Source organism: Lithobates pipiens, unplaced genomic scaffold (genome assembly GCF_037356315.1).
Source record: "Lithobates pipiens isolate NorthernLeopardFrog02 unplaced genomic scaffold, aLitPip1_a1.2 Scaffold_23, whole genome shotgun sequence".
In the NCBI taxonomy this organism is placed as follows: Eukaryota; Metazoa; Chordata; class Amphibia; order Anura; family Ranidae; genus Lithobates; species Lithobates pipiens.
Window position 1 is genome coordinate 28,742,981 of NW_027507785.1, and position 23,888 is coordinate 28,766,868.

Consider the following 23,888-nt stretch of genomic DNA (forward strand, 5'->3'; position numbering starts at 1 on the left):
CTCAAGGTCAGATTGAATGAGCATATCGCCAACATTAAACGGGGTTTTGACAAACATCCCCTTTCTAGACATTATGACGAGAAACATGGAAGGGATCCGTCTAACACCTTGTACATGGGGATTGATAAGTACAAACCCCACTGGAGGGGGGGAGCTCTGGTCAGAGAGATCTCATGGCTGGAGATGTCGTGGATCCATAGACTAAAAACTTACACCCCTTACGGTATGAACACAGATACAGACGTTAATGCGTTTATTAACCACTTCCCACCCGGCCAATGCATATATACGGCCGGGTGGGAGCCGTCTACTCCTGATAGGACGTTCAGGAACGTCCTTCAGCTTTTTACTCACTGATCATCAGTGTAGTGTAAACACACAACACACCACACAGTACAAACACAGTCCCCACATATGTCCCCAAAACACACATGTCCCCAAAACATACATGTCCCCAAATAATAAAAACACATGTCCCTAATAATAAAAACATGTCCCCCACATATGTCCCACTAAAATCACATGTCCCAATGATTATCTGCACACATATGTACGTGATCACCTGCACACATATGTACATGATCATTTGCGTACATATGTCCGTGATCACACAAACCAATTATTATACACTTAACGGATTTTTTTTTACCAAAAACATGTAGCAGAATACATTTTGGCTTAAATTTATGACAAAATTTGATTTTATTGGATTTCTTTTCAAATAGAAAAAAGAAAATATGTTTTTTTTTCCAAATTTCCGCTATTTTTGCGCTTATATCGCAAAAAAAAAAAAAACGGAGTCGTGAATAAATAACACCAAAATAAAGCTCTATTTGTGCGAACAAAATGATAACAATTTCATTTGGGTACAGTGTAGCATGACCGCGCAATTGTCACTGAAAGCGCTAGAGCGCTGAAAGCTGAAAATTGGGCTGGGAAGGAAGGGGGTGAAAGTGCCCTGTATTGTAGTGGTTAATAATGCTTAACGTGTTGTTCCTGCCAGTGTTCTAGGCACAGACGCAAAGCATTCATGACTTTTCCATCAGACATTGTGGGATCTGGATATTTGTGGATTTTTCTACCTCAATGTAGCTTTTGATGGTTTTTCTTGTAAGCTCCCATTCTTTCCATTTTGAGAGAGAAACATCTTTTTTCTCATAATGTATTGAGTTCTACATAATACAGTTGTGTATGCCCCTTTTACTTTTTGCTGTGGGTGAACTTTGTAGCTTAGTTAATACCGCTATTTTAATATTATGAAGTGTTTAACCACATAATGAGTCAGCCATGTATTACAAAGTGCCTTGTATGTTTTATCCATTTTGATTATTAATTGTCAGTTAATAATTTTTAATTCTGTGGTTGGACTAGTCCCCTCCTCCCTCTTTAATTTAATTTTATCTGAGGTATATATATATAATTTTTTATTCTTCCTCCTTCGTGATATGGAGGAAGATTTATTTGTTATGGAGGTCCGGAGCCACGACTACACTGTATTGAAAGCGAGACATGGCACCAGATGAAGCGCACACACTTCCCTGTAGGGGGTGACGTGCGCCGTCCATCCGCCCGCTACGTACGGTGTGTTGTCATCCGCTCGTTACGTACATTGTATTGAAAGCGAGACATGGCATTAGATGGAGCGCACATACTTCCTTGTAGTGGGTGATGTGCGCCGTCCATCCGCTCGCTACATACGGCGTGTTGTCATCCGCTCGTGACGTACGATGTGGCATCATCCGCTCGTTACGTACGGCGTGTTGTCACGCCGTTGTAAGGAGCGTCGTTTTTCAGTCGTAAACAGAGAGGGGCGGGTGATTGCATGGATCACTTCCGCCGCCCTGGCCCCCTGATTTTGCACGCTATTGGAAACGGGAGCATCACTTCCGCCGCCTTGGCCCTTTGACCTCGCACTCTATTGGATATGAGAGTGAGGCCTGGTCCTCTGACCCTGGAAGTGAAATAGGCTCTCATACAACGGAGGAGGTGGCTTGTACCAACATTCACTATATAATGGAGGCAATATGGCGTGTCACCCATACCCCAGACGACGTGAATTTTTCACGAAACGCGTTGGGTGGCGTGACACGCTGACTTGCCTCATGTGAACTGGTACCAGAGGGATATCGATTGGTGTTCGCGATCGGCCGACGCTTGCCCAGTTTGATGACATGCCTGTATTGAGTTGGCCCCTTTGCAGCTATAACAGCTTCAACTCTTCTGGGAAGGCTGTCCACAAGGTTTAGGAGTGTGTCTATGGGAATGTTTGACCATTCTTCCAGAAGTGCATTTGTGAGGACAGGCACTGATGTTGGCCGAGAAGGCCTGGCTCGCAGTCTCCGCTCTAATTCATACCAAAGGTGTTCTATCGGGTTAAGGTGTAGGCCAGTCAAGTTCCTCCACCCAAAACTCGCTCATCCATGTCTTTATGGACCTTGCTTTGTGCACTGGTTGTGCGCAGTCATGTTGGAACGGGAAGGGGCCATCCCCAAACTGCTCCCACAAAGTTGGGAGCATGAAATTGTCCAAAATGTCTTGGTATGCTGACGCCTTAAGAGTTCCCTTCATTGGATCCCCAAATCATTTGGTGGAGGGGGGATTATGGTGTGGGGTTGTTTTACAGGGGTTGGGCTTGGCCCCTTAGTTCCAGTGAAGGGAACTCTTAAGACGTCAGCAGAGGGTGGGCCAACTCAATATTGAACCCTACGGACTAAGACTGAGGTGAAAAGGCGCGCCACTGACACCCAAAGAACAATTTTTCCGCACCCGTTACAGAAGTAGAAATCCAAAGTCTGTGGTACAGACACCATAATTTATCCAAAAAATCTCTAATCTTGTTCCCACTGCACTATATTGTGGCCTCATCATACAGACTGGCCCCCCAAGCCGCTGCTTACAAAATAAAGAAAGCTTGCAGAGAAAATGTCATTTTTTAGGCTTTATAAATGCAATTATTGCTGCAGCAGCTTGTATACACAGTACAGATGTGCCACTTTACAGGTGGACTAAGGGGACCCCCCAGGCACTATATTGGAAAGCATATTTTAATTTATTTACTTTCACTTTAAGCATCAATAAATCAACGCTCATTTAAAAATGACATTTTTTACAAACTTTTTTATTTTTTCATTGATACATGTCCCTGAGGGCAGTACCCGGACCCCTATACCCATTGTATGCCCAATAACTTACATATAAGCCTTCAAAATGGGCACTTTTGATTTTTCACGTCACATAAACTTCAGTGGGGGTTCCGAACTTTCCCGGTGTTCAAAAGTTCTGGTGCGAACCGAACAGGGGGGTCGATACGGACCCTTTCCTAAAAAAAAATCTGCATGCCAGTTTTGAGTTAATACAAACAGCAGCTGCCTGCAATGAGAATGTTTATTTCTATAGCTCCGCACTGTCCTCTGGGTAAAACCGCTGCTCAAGGCCTGCTTACTACTCCGACAACAGAACAACAGACCACGGCCCCTGCATGAATTCATTTAATGCCTATAGATCATCAGCCGCTGGCAGATTATCATAATCCTTATCCTACTAGAGCATTGCTTCCAGACTTAGAAAATTTATTTATTTATTTATTTATTTTTACCCAGGCAGTATTAGCATGTTTCCCTTTGTGCTAAATCTCTTCTTTTAATACTGCCGGTGAGCTATGTTCATTCCAACTTGTCTATGGTCTCTCGTATGCAAAGCTTATCGCCTTTCTCAACAATAACATAGCTGTTAGCCAATAACAATAGAAAAAAAAAAGAAAAAGAAAAAGTTTGTTGCTTAAGGTGTAAAATCGATTTATTTACTTTTTTTAAATGCAGGTCTTGCAAATAGTTTCCAACAGTTTACAATATATGCCAGGAACACTCTGCCAATGGCCTGCTGGGTGGAATTTTTCCTCAACAAAACCGTCTAAAGAAATGTGGGCACAATGCATATTTGGGTTTGTTTAACGCCATTGGTAGGAAATTAGTGGAATGGGTAAAAAGCTCCAGGGCTCCAGAAGGCATCGCAATCACAAGGTCTATTCAACTTATCCGGCCACCAGACAATTTGGTTAGGAAACTAGCATGTTCAGGTGGAGAAGTCCTTGTTGGCGACTTCCATGTTTCTCTCAAGAAGAGACCTTGTCACCAAAAACATTAATGGTATGAAAAATGTTCCTATAAGGTTCCTGTGTATTGTATTTTTTGTATGTTATTTACCTGTAAAAGCCTCCCCTGTGTAGACATCCAAAAGCCCTGAGACTGCTGCTGGATGCCACCATCTTGGTTATGAGGTCAGCAGAACAAGCAGACTCATGCCCCGCACACACGATCTGAATTTCGGCCAGCAAAAGACTAATGAGAGCTTTTCATTGGAAAATGCTACCTTGTGTATGCTCCATCGGAATTTAGCTGGCCGAATTCCCGCCAGCCAAAATTTCATAGAATGTGCTCAATTTTCCAGATGGAAAAACGTTCTATCGGAAATTGTGATCGTGTGTATGCAACTGACGCGCAAAAACTCACGCATCCTCAGATTCAACTACAACATGGAAGTTATTGGCTACTGGGTATTGAACTTCCTTTTTCTAGTCCCGTCGGAATTTGGTGTAACTGTGTGTAGGCAAGACAGTTTGAGCGTAATTCCATCGGACTTCTGACGGGAAAACCATCAGAGCTTTTTCCGACGAGAATTCCGATTGTGTGTACGCGGCATCAGAGCTGTTAGTTAAAGGTCATTATAGCTGCCTTTCTCAACCACAGTTTTGTGGAACTCTAGGTTTCTTCCAGAGGTTTCTAGATGTTTCTTGAGCTTAGGCTTGTCGAGCATCTTGATGATGCTTGAAAAGTTCCCGAGGCAATGCCACTTGGCAAAGCCAGTGGCATGACACCAATTACCTCTTTAGCTGTCTGTAAGGCTGGTATTCTGACCACCACTGTAAGGGGTTATTCTACCCATTGTCTATCAATGTAAGGGGCATCATACCTATTTATCCCAAATAAATTGATTTTAGATGGGGCTTCCCGAGATCTGAAAAATATTTGAGGAGTTTCTCTGGGGTAAAAAGGTTGCGAGTGACACTGTTACTTTGCTCAATTGCTAGGTTCAAGCACTGTCACATGACAAACATGATTGACAAACATGACAAAGGGGTTGGGGTCACTGCGCCACTCTAGGCTCCTACTTACTTCCAACCCTTACATTTTGTGCCTTACATACGCTTGACCTCTGCACTAAGTGCACTATGCACTCCTTACCCCTGCACACTGTATGTTACAGACTCCTGACCCTTGCACTGTGTGTGTTTTTTTCTCCTGATCTTTGCACTCTGTGAGCTATGCACTCCTATAACTCTGTGTGTTATGTACTCTTGACCCGTGCACTCTGTGTGCTATGTACTCCTGACCCGTGTACCCTGTATGTTACAGACTCTTGACCCCTTCACTCTGTGTGTTACTTACTTCTGATCTCTGCACTCTGTGTGTTATGAACCCCTGACCCCTGCATTCTGTATGTTACAGACCCCTGACCCTTTCACTCTGTGTGTTACTTACTTCTGATTTCTGCACTCTATGAGTTTTGCACTTCTAACCACTGCACTCAGTGTGTTATGGACTCCTGACCCCTGCACTCTGTATGGTACAGACTCCTGACCCCTGCTCTCTGTGTGTTATAGACTCCTTACCCCTGCACACTGTATGATACGGGCTCCTGACTCTGCACTCTGTGTGTTACTGACTCCTGACCCTGCATTCTATCTGTTCTTTACTCATGACCTTTGCACTCTGTGAGCTATGCACTCCTAACCACTGCACTCTGTGTGTTATGAACTCCTGGCCCATGCACTCTGTATGTTACAGCCCCTGACCCTTTCACTCTGTGTGTTACTTACTTCTGCACATTGTGAATTATGCACTCCTAACCACTGCACTCAGTGTGTTATGGACTCCTGACCCCTGCACTCTGTATGATACAGACTCCTAATCTCTGCACTCTGTGTATTACAGACTCCTGACCCCTGTACTTCCTGTGTTATGAACGCTTGACCTCTGTATGTTACATACCACTGACCTCTTCTGACCTCGTCTGTTACTTACTTCTGATCTCTACACTCTAGTTGCTATGCAGTCCTATCCACTGCACTCTGTATGTTATGGACTCCTGACCCCTGCACTCTGTGTATTATGGACTCCTGACCCCTGCACTCTGTATGTTATGGACTCCTGACCCCTGTTATGGATTCCTGATCCCTGCACTCTGTATTTTACAGACCCCTGACCCCATGCACTTGGTATGTTATGGAATCCTGACACTTGCACTCTGTGCATTACAGATTGATGACCTCTTCACTCTGTGCATTATGGACTCCTGACCCCTGCACTCTGTATGTTATGGACTCCTGACCCGTTATGGACTGCTGACCCCTGCACTATGTATGTTACAGACCCCTGACCCCATGCATTTGGTATGTTATGGAATTTTGACCCTTGCACTCTGTGCATTACAAATTGATAACCTCTTCACTCTATGCAGTATGCACTCCTGACCCCTGCACTCTGTATGTTACAGACCCCTGACCCCATGCACTCTGTATGTTATGGACTCCTGACCCCTGTTATGGACTCCTGACCCCTGCACTCTGTATGTTATGGACTCCTGAACCCTGCACTCTGTATGTTACAGACCCCTGACTCCATGCACTCTGTATGTTATGGAATCCTGACCCTTGCACTTCAGACTGATGACCTCTTCACTCTGTGCATTATGCACTCCTTACCCCTGCATTCTGTGCATTGACCCAGGGCAGAGTAGGCTTAGGCTCGGTTCACACAGGGGCGGCACGACTTGCAGCGCGACTCACAGACGCGACCTGCACACGACTTTAGCGGCGACTTGCAAGACGACTTCTGTATAGAAGTCAATGCAAGTCGCCTGAAGTCGCCACCAAAAATAGTACAGGAACCTTTTTTCTAAGTCGGAGCGACTTGAGTCGCTCCTATTAGAACGGTTCCATAGTACAGAACGGAGCGCGACTTGTCAGGCGGCTAAGTCGCCTGGACAAGTCGCCCCTGTGTGAACCGAGCCTAAGGGTTTCCTTATCCATATCTCTTTAAGACCATCCAACTGTTAGCACAATTTGTTGACACTTATCATTTTATGCGCATTAATTAGCCCTGCCCCTGCTCCACCCCTGTCCCATCCCTACAAAAAGTGGGCATGGTAGGTTGCCATTTTGAAAATCAGTTTCCTTTAATTTGCCCCTAGTATGTGTGTGGGGGCAACTTAGCTAGTGTGTAAGCTCCTTGGGGGCAGGGACCCTAACCCTTCAATACGAGGACTGATGTGAATATAGAGTATGTAAAGTGCTGCATAAATTGTCAGAATTATGTAAATGCTTCCTATAAAATACTTAATATTTCTATTCCACTGGCAACTCAGAATTTTGGATTTTCTCTTTATTTTTTGTTCCACTGAAAAAACTGCACCAGGAATAACTGAGAGTGTACCCCCCCAGTGGAGACACAGCGGGAACTCCATAGAACTCGGACAATAAATTAATTTCCACTGAAAATCCGAGACTTAAAAAAGAAGCTGAAAATACTGATTTCTGAGAAAAATAAAGCATAAATCCTATTCCGAGTGGAGGGAATTTATTCTTATTCATAGTGAGAGCAATTTATAAAAGCAAAAGCTTTAGGAAGCCATGCTTTATTCCTACCCAGGGTAAGTAAACCCCCCCCCCCCCCAAGAAAAAAAAAAGATAATCTGTTTAGTGCAAAGGGATTAACATTTCATCAGTTGTATTTCCATTGGGGAAAATCTTTAAAAGCAGACATATCAAACTGTGATTTTTGTCAGCTCCTATATCAAATGTCTGCCATGGAAATGCAATCGCATAGGGTGTGCACTGGCACATTTATATAGCTGTTGTAAAAAATAAAAAATAAACTTTACAGAGGTCCCAACCTCTCACCATCTTATCCAAACCTAAAAAAACAGTAGTTGTTGTTAGATACGCTTCAAAACAAACCCAATGCAGAGCTTTAGTCTAGAAAGGTGAAAAAGCCGGCTGCGCCCTAGGAAAGTTCGCTGGCAAATTAATTGTTGTGTGCAAACAAGGAAAAAATATAAGCTTGGGACCTCCAGAGGTCCCAGATGGAAGATCTCTGGAGGTTCCAGGTGGGTGACCACCAGTAGTTCCAGATGAGTGACCTCCGGAGATCCCAGGTAGGGACACTTTGTCCAGAACAAAAAGGTTGCCAGTGTTCTGGACAAAGATCACACATATAGATGTGTGATCTATATGTGATCTGGTGATTACCCACCTGGAACCTCCAGAGATCCCCCATCTGGGACCTCTGGAGGTTCCAGATGGGTGACCTCCGGAGATCCCAGGTAGGGACTCTTTGTCCAGAAAAAAAAAGGTTGCTAGTGTTGTTACTTTCCTGAAGTGTATCTGCCCTTTTCTCCTTCCTAGACTCACATGGTGTCTACCATCTGGTACTTTAAGGGAATGGCCACCATAGGACTGGGCCCATTAAGTGTGTAGCACCCTCCTAGGTGCTAGGCAAATTTAGTTTTGGACTCCTTTGTAATCAAAGGAGAAGTGATTGTTTGGTCTGGCCTGTTTAGGGTTTCACATGTTGAGGTTTGATTGCTTCCCCCTGCCTCTGGAAGCAGCTTCCACAGCATGGGGCTGCAGACTAAAATTTCCCAGGTTGAATATTTATCAGGTTGCGGTCAATCCCTTAAGGGCGAAGCTTCCAGAAGGGGGCTGGAGTGTGGATAAATAGTGTGAGTCACTGGAGAGCAGGGTTCCTTCTCCCCAGAAGTGTTCTGGAGATGCAGGGGCTGGACTCAACAACTGATCAAAGAGGTTGCAGAGGTACCAGGATCAAAGGCTCCAAGGGACTTTGTTCAGAGCTGACTGCAGAACCACACCACCAGGGATCCAATCCCTTGACCCTAAACCTAATGTCATTATGCCCTGCCTCCTCCCCCCTTCCTCTCTTTAAATTCAATTTTTTTTTATTTATTTATATATTTTAAACATCTATTATTCTGCAAAGTCCCACTTTTGCATTTCTTGCCCATGTGAGAATGACTCCTGAGATCCTTCAGATTCTGCACGGGCACAGGTATGCTGCTGGGCTTGGGGTCACAACAGCCCTGTGGCACATCTGCACACATGCAGGTTTCCCCGTGCATTTTCACGTAAAAGTTAGGTACCACGGAAGTCTGAAACCTTCCTTGTCATTGCGTATGCGCTGGAAATAACTTGTTTGTGCACTGAAGTGCCGAAGGGCTCTGCCAGGACCTGATGACCGTACAAAGAAGATGACCGGTTAGAGCCATTCAGCACCTCTGTGAAGGTGCCATAATGGTGGTGCCAGGGAAGGGTGGGAGGGGGCAGAGCAAGTGGACAGAAGACAGAAGTTCTTCTATAAGTAGGAACAGGATCTGCTGTGTATTCTCAATTTAGAGGGGTAATGCAGGCTTTATATCGGCACCACTCTTTATATATTTCCCCCCGTTGTTTGTAATTTGTATTTGTGGAATGGTGTTGGAGCTGGCATCACCCCGGTACCATTTTTTTAGAGCCACGATTGGCTCTCTAGTGATAACAACCGATGCTAAGCTTAGCTGTTATTACAAGCAGCGGGAGGGGACATCTTCTCCTCCTGCCACCTTCTGCCGCTTGCCTGGGCTCTCCTGTCCCACTGGGAGACAGGTGGCTGGCCGGTGACCCAAACAGAGCCGGAAACGGCTTTGATCGGGTTTCGGATAGGATAATGTGGCAACATCACTTGCGGTTTACATTCTAAAGGCGCCAGTTTTTGAAAATCGAGCAGAATCTTTTGAATGATTTGAAGTCCAGAGGAGGGATTTAGGGGTCTTATAGACCCCCAATCCCTCCATAAAGAGTACTTGTCACGTGCCTATTGCTGTCACAAGGATGTTGACATTCCTTGTGACTGGAATAAAAGTGATGAAAAAATAAAGAAAGCAACAGTGTAAAAAAAATAAGAAAATAGAAATTGATGATTAAAAAAAATAAAAATGTAAGTCTCTCCATGCTGGTGTGCAAAGGTGAACGCGTGCGTCAGTCCTAAGTGCACACAAACCACAATGGTCCCACACAAATGCGATGTATCACCACGAACGTCAGATCATGGGCTTGTCCTACCTAAGTGAATAAATATCAATACCGCATCTTAAAAAGCCATGCTAGGATGTCTCTTTGGGATAGATAAAACGAGGTAACACGGGACAACAGATTTTGAACTTTTTGTGTTTTTTTGAATGTCATACTTGGCAGACACGCCCTAGAGGACGCCACTCTAATCTCAAATTTTCTTCTTTTCATTTTCCTTTTATTTTTTTTTTCTCTCCTTTGTTTTTTATCATCATGGGTTCCCCCTAATGTGGGAAAAAAATTGACTCAAAGGTAAACATTTAACAAGTACCCAACGCCTATGTTTTAGGTGCTTTAGTTATTGTAGGATAGGGTTTGTGATAAAGTATATAGTCAAATTACCTATTTGTGCCATGTAAATGTCAATGTTCTTATTACTGTGAGAGAGCCACACTCCCCTCCCTCTTTTCTCTTTTTGGTTCTGTTTTCTGTTTTTTATTTCCTTTCCTTTTTTTGTATTATTCTTAATAAAAAATCATTATTTACAGATCATGGGCAGTAATTCTAGCACTAGATATGAAAGAGGAGAGAACTAATGCGCAAAACCTAAACTCACTCAAATGAACTAAATAGATGAATACCCTTTGATGAAGTCACGTGTTCAGTGACGCAACTCGTCAGTGAGGAGCCAGGTGTCATCACTTCAGGTTCGCGGCCGAGATTGGAAATACCCTACATAGCTGTACCTAGGATTTTAAACTGTAAGTTACTACTTGTTTTTTTAATAAATTGGATTGAAATACTGCACTATGGAGCCCCCCCCCCCCCCTCTTTATTGCATATTATACTATATTAGATGAGCCTGAAGTTCACCCTGGTACCAGCACCACAGTGCATATCTGTGGGAATCGATCCAGGTTATATCCATACCAAGGCTTGACTAGACCTGTAGGCTAGGGCAAACGAGTGGCGCACCACGGTTGGTGATAGCAATTGGACGAAGTGGATTTCCTTCGGTCTTGCTGCACATGCACTTTATTCGTTTTACATGAACTGTTACTTGGAGATTTTCTTCTTTTTTTGGACTTTGATTGCACAAACAGCACTTTTGGAGCACTTTTGCACTTTATTGCTCTGTTTGCACTTTACTAGAATTTTTGACATTATAAATGTTTATTACCGTGTACTATGTTGAAGATTACTTGCACTTGATTACCCAACTTACTAGTTTTAGCACAGTCTTGGAAGTGCTATTCATTGAGTGTGTTTATCACTTATATTTGTTCACTATTTTTATTATTTATTAGACATGTGCATTCGTTTTCATCCAAATGCATTTTCGTCTGAATTTCGGGTATTTTCGTTATCGTTTTAACAAACGATAACGAACGCGCAGAATCCAAAAACCCGAAAGATCCGACATAAACAAATGCTTTATTTTCATTTTCGTTGTGACAACAGTTTGATATAGATAGGAGATTCGACACAATGCTGACAATAGCAATCTGCGTCCATCGAACCTGTGGTCGAATGTGCCTAACCTTAGCTCTATTAGTCCAAGATTATTCTACATAGAGAGAAAAGATTCGACATAGAGAGAAAAGATTCAACATTATAAAGACAATAGCAAAAAAGGATGAATGTGCCTAACCTAACTCTATTAGTCCAAGATTATTCAACATAGAGAGAAAAGATTCGACATGAAGATTCGACATGAAGATTCGACGAAGCAGTGGTGGTCAAATGCTCCGCCCATAGGCTATAGAATAATTCTAATGTTGGTTGACTAGTAATAAAAATTAATAAATATAATTATTACTAGTGTCATACAACATTAGAATTCTACTATAGCTTGTAGGCGGAACATTCGACCGGAAATGTACGATTGCGGCGTCGTACAGTTTTGCTGCTCCGTCAAATCTTTTTAGAATATTCGACAGACACCATAAGCCTTCAATGACTGATTTGACTTTAATTATTTCGGATTTTTGGACGAATGCATTTTTTAATGAAACAAAATAAATAAATAAAATAAATTGGGAGTAACTAAATAAATACATTTTTCGGGCAAAAACAAAATTCCAAAACAAAATATTTCATTGTGCACGTCATCACTTTTAATTAGCGCCACATACCTTTATATTCAACTCTAGCACTAGACCTCCTCTGTACATCTAAAATGATAACCTGTAAAGACTTTTAAAGCGTCGCCTATGGATAGTAAAATGTACGTTGTTTGACGCCGTTGTGCAGGTGTGTCTGCAATTTGTGTTTTTTGCATTAAAATTTTAAAAAGGGTGTATTTTCTTTTCCAAAAGCTGCATTTGAAAAAATGCTGTGCAAATACCGTGTGACATAAAAAATTTCAAAGCCCACCAATTTATTCTCTAGGACCTCTGCTTTAAAAAAAAACTCTATAATGTTTGGGAGCTCTTTCTTTTATCTACTAGATTAAAATTTATCCTGTTTGAGTTCCTCTTTAATCAGCGAAGAAGAAACATCAGTGCACTCTAAATTATCCGGCTGTCTAATATCCCATGTCGTCTTCCTATGGCAGCTCCATCTGAAATGCCGGCTGGTGCACCCAGTGAACGTAGCGAAATTTTTATGAATCGCCCTCTCTGCCGTTTGTGTTCTCTCGCCGCTGAACCTCCGGCACAGTACAGCTGCACAATGCATGCATAGTTAGATGTGTAAAAAGGGAGCAATTTTCCAACTCTTGCCTGATAATACGATTTTAGAAATTAATGTTATTATTTCTTAGGCTGCTGCCTGGCGGAAATAAAGCTTGAATTAAAGAGTACCTGTCACCATCACGCAACCACTTATTAAGCAGGCAGCTGAGCCTGGAGTGCTAAAGAACTAAATATAGGTTACATGGAGTGTATTGTTTCTTCTCATTCCTTGAACCTCACTCACCTTGTTAGCTTCTTAATTCATTTTACGATAATAGATCTTCAATGGATTGCCGAAAATGCAATATGGTCCAGCTTGGCACAATGTAAGTATCCATCTCTCGTGCCTGAGGGGCCATTGGGGAAGATGACAATTACTGAAGTAGTTGGCACTACTACAGTGATAGTTGTGATCTTCCAGGTCCTATGCCAAGCGGCTTCTCCTCTGTACACTGAGCACAGTGCATGAGGGGTCACGCACTTGGTACTGCCACCATGTGTATTTTATCAGTTAATACAAGATTGGGTGACGTGGAGAGCAGGGGCTGGCTCTGAAAACATGTGGTGTGGCTGTTTCAAGATGCACAATAAGGAGGCACTTGAAGAAAGATGAGCTGCATGGTCTAGTCTCCAGAAGAAAGCCATTACTACGCAAATGCCACAAAGTATCCCGCTTACGATATGCCAAACAGCACAGAGACGAGCCTCAAACCTTCTGGCACAAAGTCATTTGGAGTGATGAGTCCAAAATTTAGCTTTTTGGTCACAACCGTAGACGTTACATTTGGGGAAGAGTCAACAAGGCCTATGATGAAAGGTCCACCATTCCTACTGTGAAACACGGAGGTGGATCCTGATGTTTTGGGGATGTGTGAGCTACAAAGACACAGGAAATTTGGTCAAAATTGATGGCAAGATGAATGCAGTATGCTATCAAAAAATACTGGAGGAACCTTTGCATTTGCACGTGCACTCCCCCTACCCGAAAGTGTCGGATCACATACTAGGTACGTGATCTGGCGCAGCAGTGCCACCTTGCCACAGTATATGAAAGTCATACTGTCGGGAAGTGGTTAAGCAGCTGATGCACTTGCAGGGATCTAATGAGGAAAGCTGCAGGGTCTGCATATCTATGGAAGCGATGAGAGTCTCTCATCAAAAATTTGATTTCTGTTGCAGAGGATGCCCAAAATCTGACTTGCAGACTCTGGGAAAATCAGTGAGCCAATCATACAAGCAGGAAATGACATTTACAGGGGGGGCGTTCTGTACACCATCTGTGTACAGTGTGCCTCCATGTAGCCATATTGCATAGAATTATACAGAAAATGATTATGCCTGGAGATTGAAAAGGAAATGTTTTAATAACATTCACTTACAATATGGATTGTGTAGCAATTCATTTTTTTCTCCCATTAAAGTGGAGTTACCCTTTAACTAATGGAGAAGAATGTGTAGCAAATATTCATGGGTAGGTAAAGTGAACAAGCCGGATCTACAGCTTAAATAAGTTCAGAGTTAGCAGTACCATATTAAAACTACATTAAGCTAACAGTTTAATTTGCATTCTCCTGCTATCACCGTACAAGTGCCGACAAATGACTGATAATTTGCCGTGAAACTCTGATGACTTCTCTGCGATCTGCTTTCCCCTGACCCATCAGGGTACTGCGAGACGAACTGACTACAAGATAATTAGCCTGAGAATAACCCAGCGAGACTTAAATATTTCTTGTGCGGGTCAAATGTTTTCCAGCGAATTCCCCCGGCGCTACCGGCAAGGACTGCGCGGCTGCATAATACGGCCTACCTACCCAACACGTGCCTCATTTGTACCTGACCTCGCATAAACCTTCCAGGATTTGAGCCCAGGTGTGAGCGCCGTGATTCCGAGCAAGGATTGCTGCTATTTCCTTCAGATGTTGCAGATATTGGCAAGCTATGGGACTGCTGGGGGAACTACATGTCACAGCATGCCTCACAAGCCTGTGGACCATGGCAATTCCACCATATGTGGGCTTATATAGTAAAAGCACATCGGTGGTCTCAGAAGATTGACACTGTACACCTTTGCAGCAGGTAATGTGTGGATTTAGTCTCGGCAGATATCATAGACACAAATGAACGCAGATCTGTTCATGAATACATTAATTAACTTATCTTTTTAAAGACAAGTAATAAGATTACCTGAATTTAACCTGGTACTATTCTTAATGGAACCCAAATCCATGCTTTGCAGCACACCCAGGGCTTCTTTTCAGTGGGAACGTGGTTTCTGCACCTCAGGGTAGTGGGGTGTGCTGCATAGTTGCCAACAGTCCCAAATTTCCCGGGACATTCCCAGTATTTAGAACCTTGTCCTGGTCTTACCGTGTCCCAGGAAATTTCACAGGAAATTGACGGTTTCTTTGTCTTTTCACCAAAGCCACTGCTAGAGGTCCGGGGCCAGCACTAGTGAATTGTCTCCACCGCCATTTCACAGAAGACCAGCTCTCATGAGGAAGAAACAAGAGGCAGAACCCAGGTGGCTGCTCCATTTCTATTGGCATTTACTTTCATTGCCACCTCTTTTTTCTTCCCTTCGGCCTCCACGGGAGCTGGTCTCCTGTAAATGGCACAGAGACTGAATCGCAATGCAGAGCAACAAGGACTAGCTTCATCTGTGGTGACAAAGTGCGCTGTATCTTGGTGACAAGCTGTATCTGTTGGTGTTTGGAGTATCTTTATCTGCTTTATCTACCTTTTTTTTTCTTTCCTTCCTTCTCTCTTTCTTTCTTTCTTTCTTCCTTCTCCCCCAGCCTTCTTTCATCTCAGACTCTAACCACACCCCATTTAAGCCACACCCAATATTTAGTTTAGATCACGCCCCTTTTCCACCCCTCCGCTTCACCATGGCTACAAATGAATGTCCCACCCCCTAACTATAATAAGACTCCGCCTACAGACAAAAAGCGGCCCTATACATTTTTAGTGAATGTTGGCAACTATGGTACTGGAGGATCTTTTTGTTGCTGCTGGGGGATCTATTGTCGCTTATGGGAACTATTGTTGTGGGGGGCGTACTATGCACTCCGAACTATAGATGGCGCTGTAGTGATATACCCAGATAGCAAGGATAACTTGCCACAAATTTGTGGCAGTGTTGAATTGTAAGTCTGTTAACTTGCTGCACATCATCCCTGGCAAGTTGTAGGCTTACAGAGCATTTGAAGCACAAGTTCTAGTTGACACTTTTCGAATTTGTAGCAAATTTGCATGGCAAGTCTCTAGCCCGAGCAAAGTCGCAGCGGTGAGTCTACAGCAAGAGCTGTTCAAGTCTACAGCTTGAAAATTCAGCCACAGTGACCCCCCGTGGTGGGATGACTATTGCACAACATAACTGAAGCAGAACTTGCAGCAGACTTGCAGAATGTTTGCAAAGAAATTTGATCTGGAGTCATGCAATGCGGACTTGTTGCAATTGTGCAACAAACTTGTGAAGCCTGGCAAGTCTGGCAATAGCTTAGCAAGTCATTTTCAAACTTGCAGTACAATGGCTTGCTATCTGGGTAGTAGTGTCTAAGCCCTTGTACACACGGTCGGACATTTCGACAACCAAATCCATCGGATTTTGTCCGAAACTGTTGCATATACACAGTCGGACAAAGTTGTCAGAAAATCCAATCGTACGTAACGTGATGACGTTATTTCGTTAGGACGGGACTACGTTCAGGCTAGTAGCCAATAGCTTTGGTTTAGGAATTTGATCTGAGCATGCGTGGCACTTTGTCCGAACGGAATTCTCTACACATGATCGGACAAAGTCCGATCGGATCATGTTGTCGGAAAATTTTATAGACAAGTTGGAAAACTTGGTCCGTTGGATACTCAGACGGAAACAGTCCGATGGAGCCCACACACAGTCGGATTATCCGACAACACGGTCCGATCGGACACATTCCGTCAGAATATCCGACCGTGTGTACAAGGGCTAAGTGTTTATATACTGTATGTTTTTATAGTCTACACAGGAAAGAAGTTTTTTTTTCTCCCTCTGCTCTCTCCTGTAATGCTGTTCTCTCACTTGTATGCTGTTCTCATATGCAAATAAAGTAGAATTTTTCATTCTTCAAGATCTCAGTGCCTCATCTTATCGCATAATGAACAGTGCTGTAGTACGCTACATTAGAAAAAAAATGGGCATGGACTTTTTTCGGTGCATTAGGCAACTCATTCTTTTGAAATCCACCAAATGGGTGATGTCTAAAGACAACATTTGAATGGACTGCTCTAAGGGCTTGGTTAAATTGTCAGCCGTCTTGTATAACGTTCTACGATGGATTTTTTCCAGAGGCATTTGACAGGTGGAGTTGATATGTTGCCGTCTGGCCACCTGTGTTAACGATATAAAGGCCATGGCAATTTAAAAAAAAAATGGCGTCTATTACGCTGTGGCGCCGCACCATTCACTGGAACACAGTGCTGGGACAAGGTCATCTAGAGTCCAAGGCGAACCTGCAAAACTGCACCCCCGCCACCAAGATCTATGAGTATTATGTGTCAGCAAAGATCCCCCCACAAAAACACTGAGCACTACTTTGCATGTTTATACCCTAAGTATAAATTCCCCCTCCGCCCCCCTGCTGAAATCCCCCCTCTCAGCACAAGTCTTTGCCCCCATACCCCTAGTTCAATTATCTCCACACCAAAAAAAAAAAACACCCCTCCTAGCACAATTCCTCTACCTAGGGCCAGGACAATTTAATCTAGAGCCCAGGGCGAACATGCCAAGCTGCACCCCCTAGATGTATGAGCATCATGTGTCAGTGAAAAACCCCCCTCCCAAAAAAAAAGTTGAGCACTAATCTGCATGCTTAGCCCCAAGCATAAATCCCCCCTCCTCCCAGTACAAATTCACTCCCTGCTGAAATCACTCTTCCAACCACAAATCTTTGCCCCACCATCCCCCAATCCCTCCCAGCATAAATTACCCCCCGCAAAAAAATCACCCCCCCAGCACAAATCCTCTACCCCTCAAATTTCCCCTCTGAGTACACATCCTCTCCCCCTCAGCATAAATACCCCTCAAACAAAAAATGTCCCATCCTAGTACAATCCTCCCCCCTCCTCTACCATATAACCTCTTCTAGCACAAATACTCTTCCCCATCCCCCTCCCAACACAAATTCCACTAAATCCCCACTCCTAGCACACCCCACTAAATTTTTCCTCCTAGAACACCTTTTTTCTCCTGCCACCTCAATGTCTTTGCAGCACCCTCCCCCACCCCACATGATACCACAGTGCCCAGGGCAGCCGTCCCTCCTGCCTACCCCTTGTCCTGGCTCTGCCTCTACCCCTAAAATGTCCCCTCCTAGTTCACATCTCCCTCCCACTTCAAATCCCCCTCTCAGCACAAATACCCCCTCCTAGCACAAATCTACTTTTCCCTTCCCAACCCATATCACCCCCCCTGCCAAATATCCACTCCTAGAATAATACTTACCCCCGCCACCCCCTAAATTTCTCCAACCCTTGTCCCGGCTCTGCCTCTACCCATAAAATGTCCCCTCCTAGTACACATTTTCTCCACCTTACTTCAAGTCCCCCTCCCAGGACAAATACCCTCCAAATACCCCCTCCTAGCACAAATCTTCTTTTCCCCTCCCAACACATATCACCCCCCCCTCAAATATCCCCTCCTAGAACAATACTTACCACCGCCAACCCCTAAATTTCTCCATCCCTTGTCCCAGCTCTGCCTCTACCCATAAAATGTCCCCTCCTAGTACATATCTTCTCCCCCCCACTTCAAATCCTCCTCCCAGCACAAATCCCCCAAAAACCTCCTCCTAGCCCAAATCTTCTTTTTCCCTTCCAATGCATATCACCCCCCCCCCCAAATATCCCCTCCTAGAATAATACTTACCCCGCCACCCCCTAAATTTCTCCATTCCTTGTCCCGCCTCTGCCTCTACCCCTAAAATGTCCCCTCCAGTACACATCTTCTCCATCCCACTTCAAATCCCCCTCCCAGCACAAATACTCCCCAAACACCCCATCCTAGCACAAATCTTCTTTTTCCCTCCCAACACATATCACCCCAATCACCCCCCCAAATACCCCCTCCTAGACCAAATCTTCTTTTCCCCTCCCAACAACTATCACCCCCCTAAATATTCCCCTTCTAGAATAATACTTACCCCTGCCACCCTCTAAATTTCTCCATCCCTTGTCCCGGTCTGCCTCTACCCCTAAAATGTCCCCTCCTAGTACACATCTTCTCCCTGCCACTTCAAATTCTCCTCCGAGCACAAATCCCCCAAAATACCCCCTCCTAGCCCAAATCTTCTTTTCCCTTCCCAACCCATATCACCCCCCCCCTCCCCCACCAAATATCCCCTCCTAGAACAATACTTACCCCCACCACCCCCTAAATTTCTCCTTCCAACACAAATCCTCTCCATCTCCTTGTGGCACCCCCTCCCGCCTCTCATGATAGTTCAGTGCCCAGGCCATTTTTCCCCTCTTGCCCACCCCTTGTCCAGGCCCTGATTGAATGAGTCCCATTTGGCAGTGCTACTATCCACTGAACACAATCTGGGTTTAGACGATTGGAGATCGGTAAAACTGCAATTCAACTGCCTGATTTTACCACCCCTTACCATGTAAACTAGGCCAAAGAACATTTAAGTGCATCAATGAGTGTTCGTTAAACGCACAGCAACAGTTTGAACCCTGCCCAGATCATTTGCTGATTTGCAAAAAAAAAGAATAAAAAGGGCATCAGCGCTCGCACACTGTGGGGTTATATTACACGCTAACGTTCCGTTATTTACAGTCACAACGTATCTGTCACAGCAAAAGATTTTCTGATTGCAAAGGAAAAAAAAAAAATCCAAAACAGGATATGTTCCAAAAAAAAAAAAATGCCAACGGCGTGAGCAACTATCTTTTTTTTTTTTTTACTTTTTTTTTCATTCTCTGTTTTGTCTGACGTTATCTTTCAAAAGAAAAAAAAAGAATAAAAAAAAATAAAAAAATAAAAAATAAAAACCAAATGCTTTTTTTTCTTCTTCTTCCTTTTTTTTTTTTTCAAACTCAGATCCAAGTCTGAAACTAATTCTTGCCTCTCGCACAGACATCCACATCACAGACAACTCGCCAAAATGTCAAGGGAAGCGCAACTGAAATTATCTCCCTTGAAATGGAGATCCGACAAGCCTGACAAGCGCCTTGATTCCAAAACCAGAATGTTTGATAATTTTTTTTTTTTTTTTTTTTTTGGGGTTGGGTGGGGGGGACGGCGAGATATAGCACCTACTTTCTCAAAGATGGGAGAGACAGAGAGAACCTGATAACAGAGCAGAACACAGCGTTCCGTACAGAGGCAGTGACATTTCATGTAAAACAAAGGCAAGGCGCTTGCAAAAAAAAAAAAAAAAAAGAAGCAATCAGCCGTAGCCGCCGGATGACTGTTTCCAAAACGGCGGGCTGATCGTCGTCGTGGAAAGAGAAAACAAAAAAAAAGTTTTGACTTACATTGCCTTGGGAGAACTGTTGGGAAAACTTTAGCGAAATTTTCGTTGATGGCAAGTAAAGTTTAACCCCGATCCGGAACTTCGCCTTGATTCATTCGGTGAATAACGAGAGGGAGAGCTGTGAAAATTCAAAAACACATGTGATTAGTCATTTGTTAACCGCTTCGTATTCAGATCAATGCTGCCATTTCTCTCCTACATGTAAAAATCATATTTGTTTTGTTGAAAAAAAAAAAAATAATAAATACTCAGAACCCCCAAACATTATATGTACAGTATCTCACAAAAGTTAGTACACCCCTCACATTTTTTTTCATGTGACAACACTGAAGAAATGACACTTTCCTACAATGTAAAGTATAACAGTGTATAACAGTGTAAATTTGCTCTCCCTTCAAAATAACTCAACACACAGCCATTAATGTCTAAACCGCTGGTAACAAAAGTGAGTACACTCCTAAGTGAAAATGTCCAAATTGGGCCCAAAGTGTCAATACTTTGTGTGGCCACCATTATTTTCCAGCACTGCCTTAACCCTCTTGGGCATGGAGTTCACCAGAGCTTCACAGGTTGCCCCTGGAATCCTCTTCCCCTCCTCTATGATGACATCACAGAGCTGGTGGATGTTACAGACCTTGTGTTCCTCCACCTTCCATTTGAGAATGCCCCACAGATACTCAATAGGGTTTAGGTCTGGAGACATGCTTGACCAGTCCATCACCTTTACCCTCAGCTTCTTTAGCAAGGCAGTGGTCATCTTGGAGGTGTGTTTGGGGTCGTTATCATGTTGGAATACTGCCCTGCGGCCCAGTCTCCGAAGGGAGGGGATCATGCTCTGCTTCAGCATGTCACAGTACATGTTGGCATTCATGGTTCCCTCAATGAACTGTAGCTCCCAGTGCCGGCAGAACTCATGCAGCCCCAGACCATGACACTCCCACCACCATGCATGACTGTAGACAAGACACACTTGTCTTTGTACTCCTCACCTGGTTGCCGCCACACACGCTTGTCACCTACTGAACCAAATAAGTTTATCTTGGTCTCATCAGACCACAGGACATGGTTCCAGTAATCCATGTACATAGTCTGCTTGTCTTTAACAAACTGTTTGCGGACTTTCTTGTGCATCATCTTTAGAAGAGGCTTCCTTCTGGAATGACAGCCATGCAGACCAATTTGATGCAGTGTGCAGAGTATGGTCTGAGCACTGACAGGCTGACCCCCCACCCCTTCAACCTCTGCAGAAATGTTGGCAGCACTCATACGTCAAGGGCTTTTTTTCTCAGAGAATAGGTGCAGGAACTCCCCCTTTCTGAGTCACCCCTTTTCTCCGCCTCTACCCACTTCCGAGCACCCTCTACCTACCTCCCATTACTGCCCTTTTAGAGAATACAGAACCAACTTTAATTTTGTGGTGATATGAAATTTGTTAATGATAACAAGAAAAGCAGTAAAATAGATCCCCTGTAGCCAGTAACAATAAAGCTCCCTCTAGCAACAATAGATCCCAACATTAACAATGGGCCACCCGAAAAACAAAACCCCCCCGGCAGCAACAACAGAGCTCCTCAGAGCCAGCATCAATAGACTCTCCAGCAGTAGATCTCTCCCAGCCATAACTGACCCCTCAGCGATATAAGACCCACCCCAGCAACAATAGGCCCCCCACCAGTAAGAATAGACCCCCCTGCAAAAATAGATCCCCTCCAAGTAAAATATGTCTCTCAGCAGCCAGCATCAATAGACCCTGCAGCACACCCCAGCACCCCTTACCATTGCATACAGTCAGTGCTGGAAGGTGCCAGAACTGTGTTCCCACTGAAAAAAAGCCCTGCATATGTCTATTTCCCAAAGACAACCTCTGGATATGATGCTGAGCACGTGCGCTCAACTTCTTTGGTGGACCATGGCGAGGCCTGTTCTGAGTGGAACCTTTCCTGTTAAACCGCTGTATGGTCTTGGCCACCATGCTACAGCTCAGTTTCAGGGTCTTGGCAATCTTCTTAAAGCCCAGGCCATCTTGTAGAGCAACGATTTTTTTTTCAGTTCCTCAGAAAGTGCAGGATCGGATTGGATGGCGGCGGCTGTCAGCAGACCCCTGGCATCCGCCGCTCCATAGAAGAGACTGGAAAGGTCCAATCAGGTCCTGAGGTGTTAAAGGGGGCCTTAAAGAACTGCAGTCTGATCACATAAATTGTAAAAAAAAAAAAACATATTTGCCATTCTGAAGCTTCCCTCCAACCACTTTCCATATTATTTTATATATACTGTGATTCTGTACTTGCCAAATATGCTGCAGAAATCTCCCTCCACTGAGTCTGGCTGCAACCATTTTAACTGTGGGCAGCTGAAGCTGCTGCCTGAGCACTTCCTGGATTTACACAGACTCACAGAGGCACACCTCCAGCTCTGCAGTGCAGCAGCTCTTATTGGCCCTCTTATAACTCACCCTTCCTGGCAAACTCTCACGAGAGAGAGAGAGCTGTACATGATGTCATAAGCCTAGGGTTTTTACCAGGCAAGAAACAGGAAGTTCGCTGTATACGATATTTACTGGCAGAAAAATTGTTTTACTATCCAAATTTAAAACAACTAGGGGAGAAGATTTAATAGATGGAATGTTGAAAAAATGACTGAAGTTCCGCTTTAATGAATTTTAATGCAAAAAAACAAAAAACCCCACCATAGATAACCCAATTTTTGTTATAAAATATAAAAGATGATGTTGTGCCAAGTAAATAGATACCAAACATGTCACGCTTTAGAATTTGCGCACATTCGTGGAAATCTCCATAGGCGACGCTTTAAAATAATTGACAGGTTACCAGTTTAGAGTTACAGAGGAAGTAGGAGGAAGGGCTAGAATTATTGCTCTCACTCTAACATTTCCAGTGATACCTCACGTGTGTGATCTGAATGTCGTTTACATATGCGGGCGCAACTTATGTATGTGTTTGCTTCTGCGTGCAAGGGTGCTTTTAAAAAAAAGAAAAAGTATTATTATTATTTATTTTATTCTTTTTATATTTTTTCAGTTTTTTTTATCATTTTTATTCCTATATTCCTAATGAAATGTAAACATCCTTTGTAATAGGAATAAGGCATGATATGTCCTCTTTAAGGAAACATCTGGGGTCAATAGGACCCCACATATCTCCCCTATCCTGGAAAGCATGAGACCGAAAAAAAAAAAAAAAAGATTGATCTCTGCTTTCCAGGGTAATAAACTGGCAATGTTTATATCTGCCAGCACTGGAAGTTATGTAATGATGTCGATTCCGGCCTCCCAGGATCATAAAGAAGGCTGGGGACCATCCGGGCCATGGCCAGCTCTATGGCAATTCGGCAGCGCCACCAGATTTATTCTACAGGTCCCCGATTGCACAGAGCCTGGAGAGGGAGGGGGGGGGTCATCATGAGCCGCTAGGATGGCTTTTACAAGATAGGGAATCGCTGGCTGAAAAGAAAGATATTTGGACGATGCCTTAGCTGCACCCATCCTTCAGATATCACGACTTCAAGTCCAGGACATCATATGATGGCCTTCTGGCGGGACGCGGTTAATGGACA

General features: G+C 43.8%; 1 protein-coding gene across 10 annotated transcripts in view; it reads right to left on the bottom strand.

Moving 5' to 3' along the window:
• Positions 1-23,888, bottom strand: part of TENM4 (teneurin transmembrane protein 4) — a 2,098,843-nt gene that overhangs the window by 1,335,276 nt on the left and 739,679 nt on the right. For all 10 annotated transcript variants that reach the window (XM_077451390.1, XM_077451387.1, XM_077451388.1 and 7 more), the window contains one exon: positions 20,317-20,433. The gene's annotated coding sequence lies outside the window, so the exon portion shown is untranslated. The remainder of the gene's footprint in view (positions 1-20,316; positions 20,434-23,888) is intronic.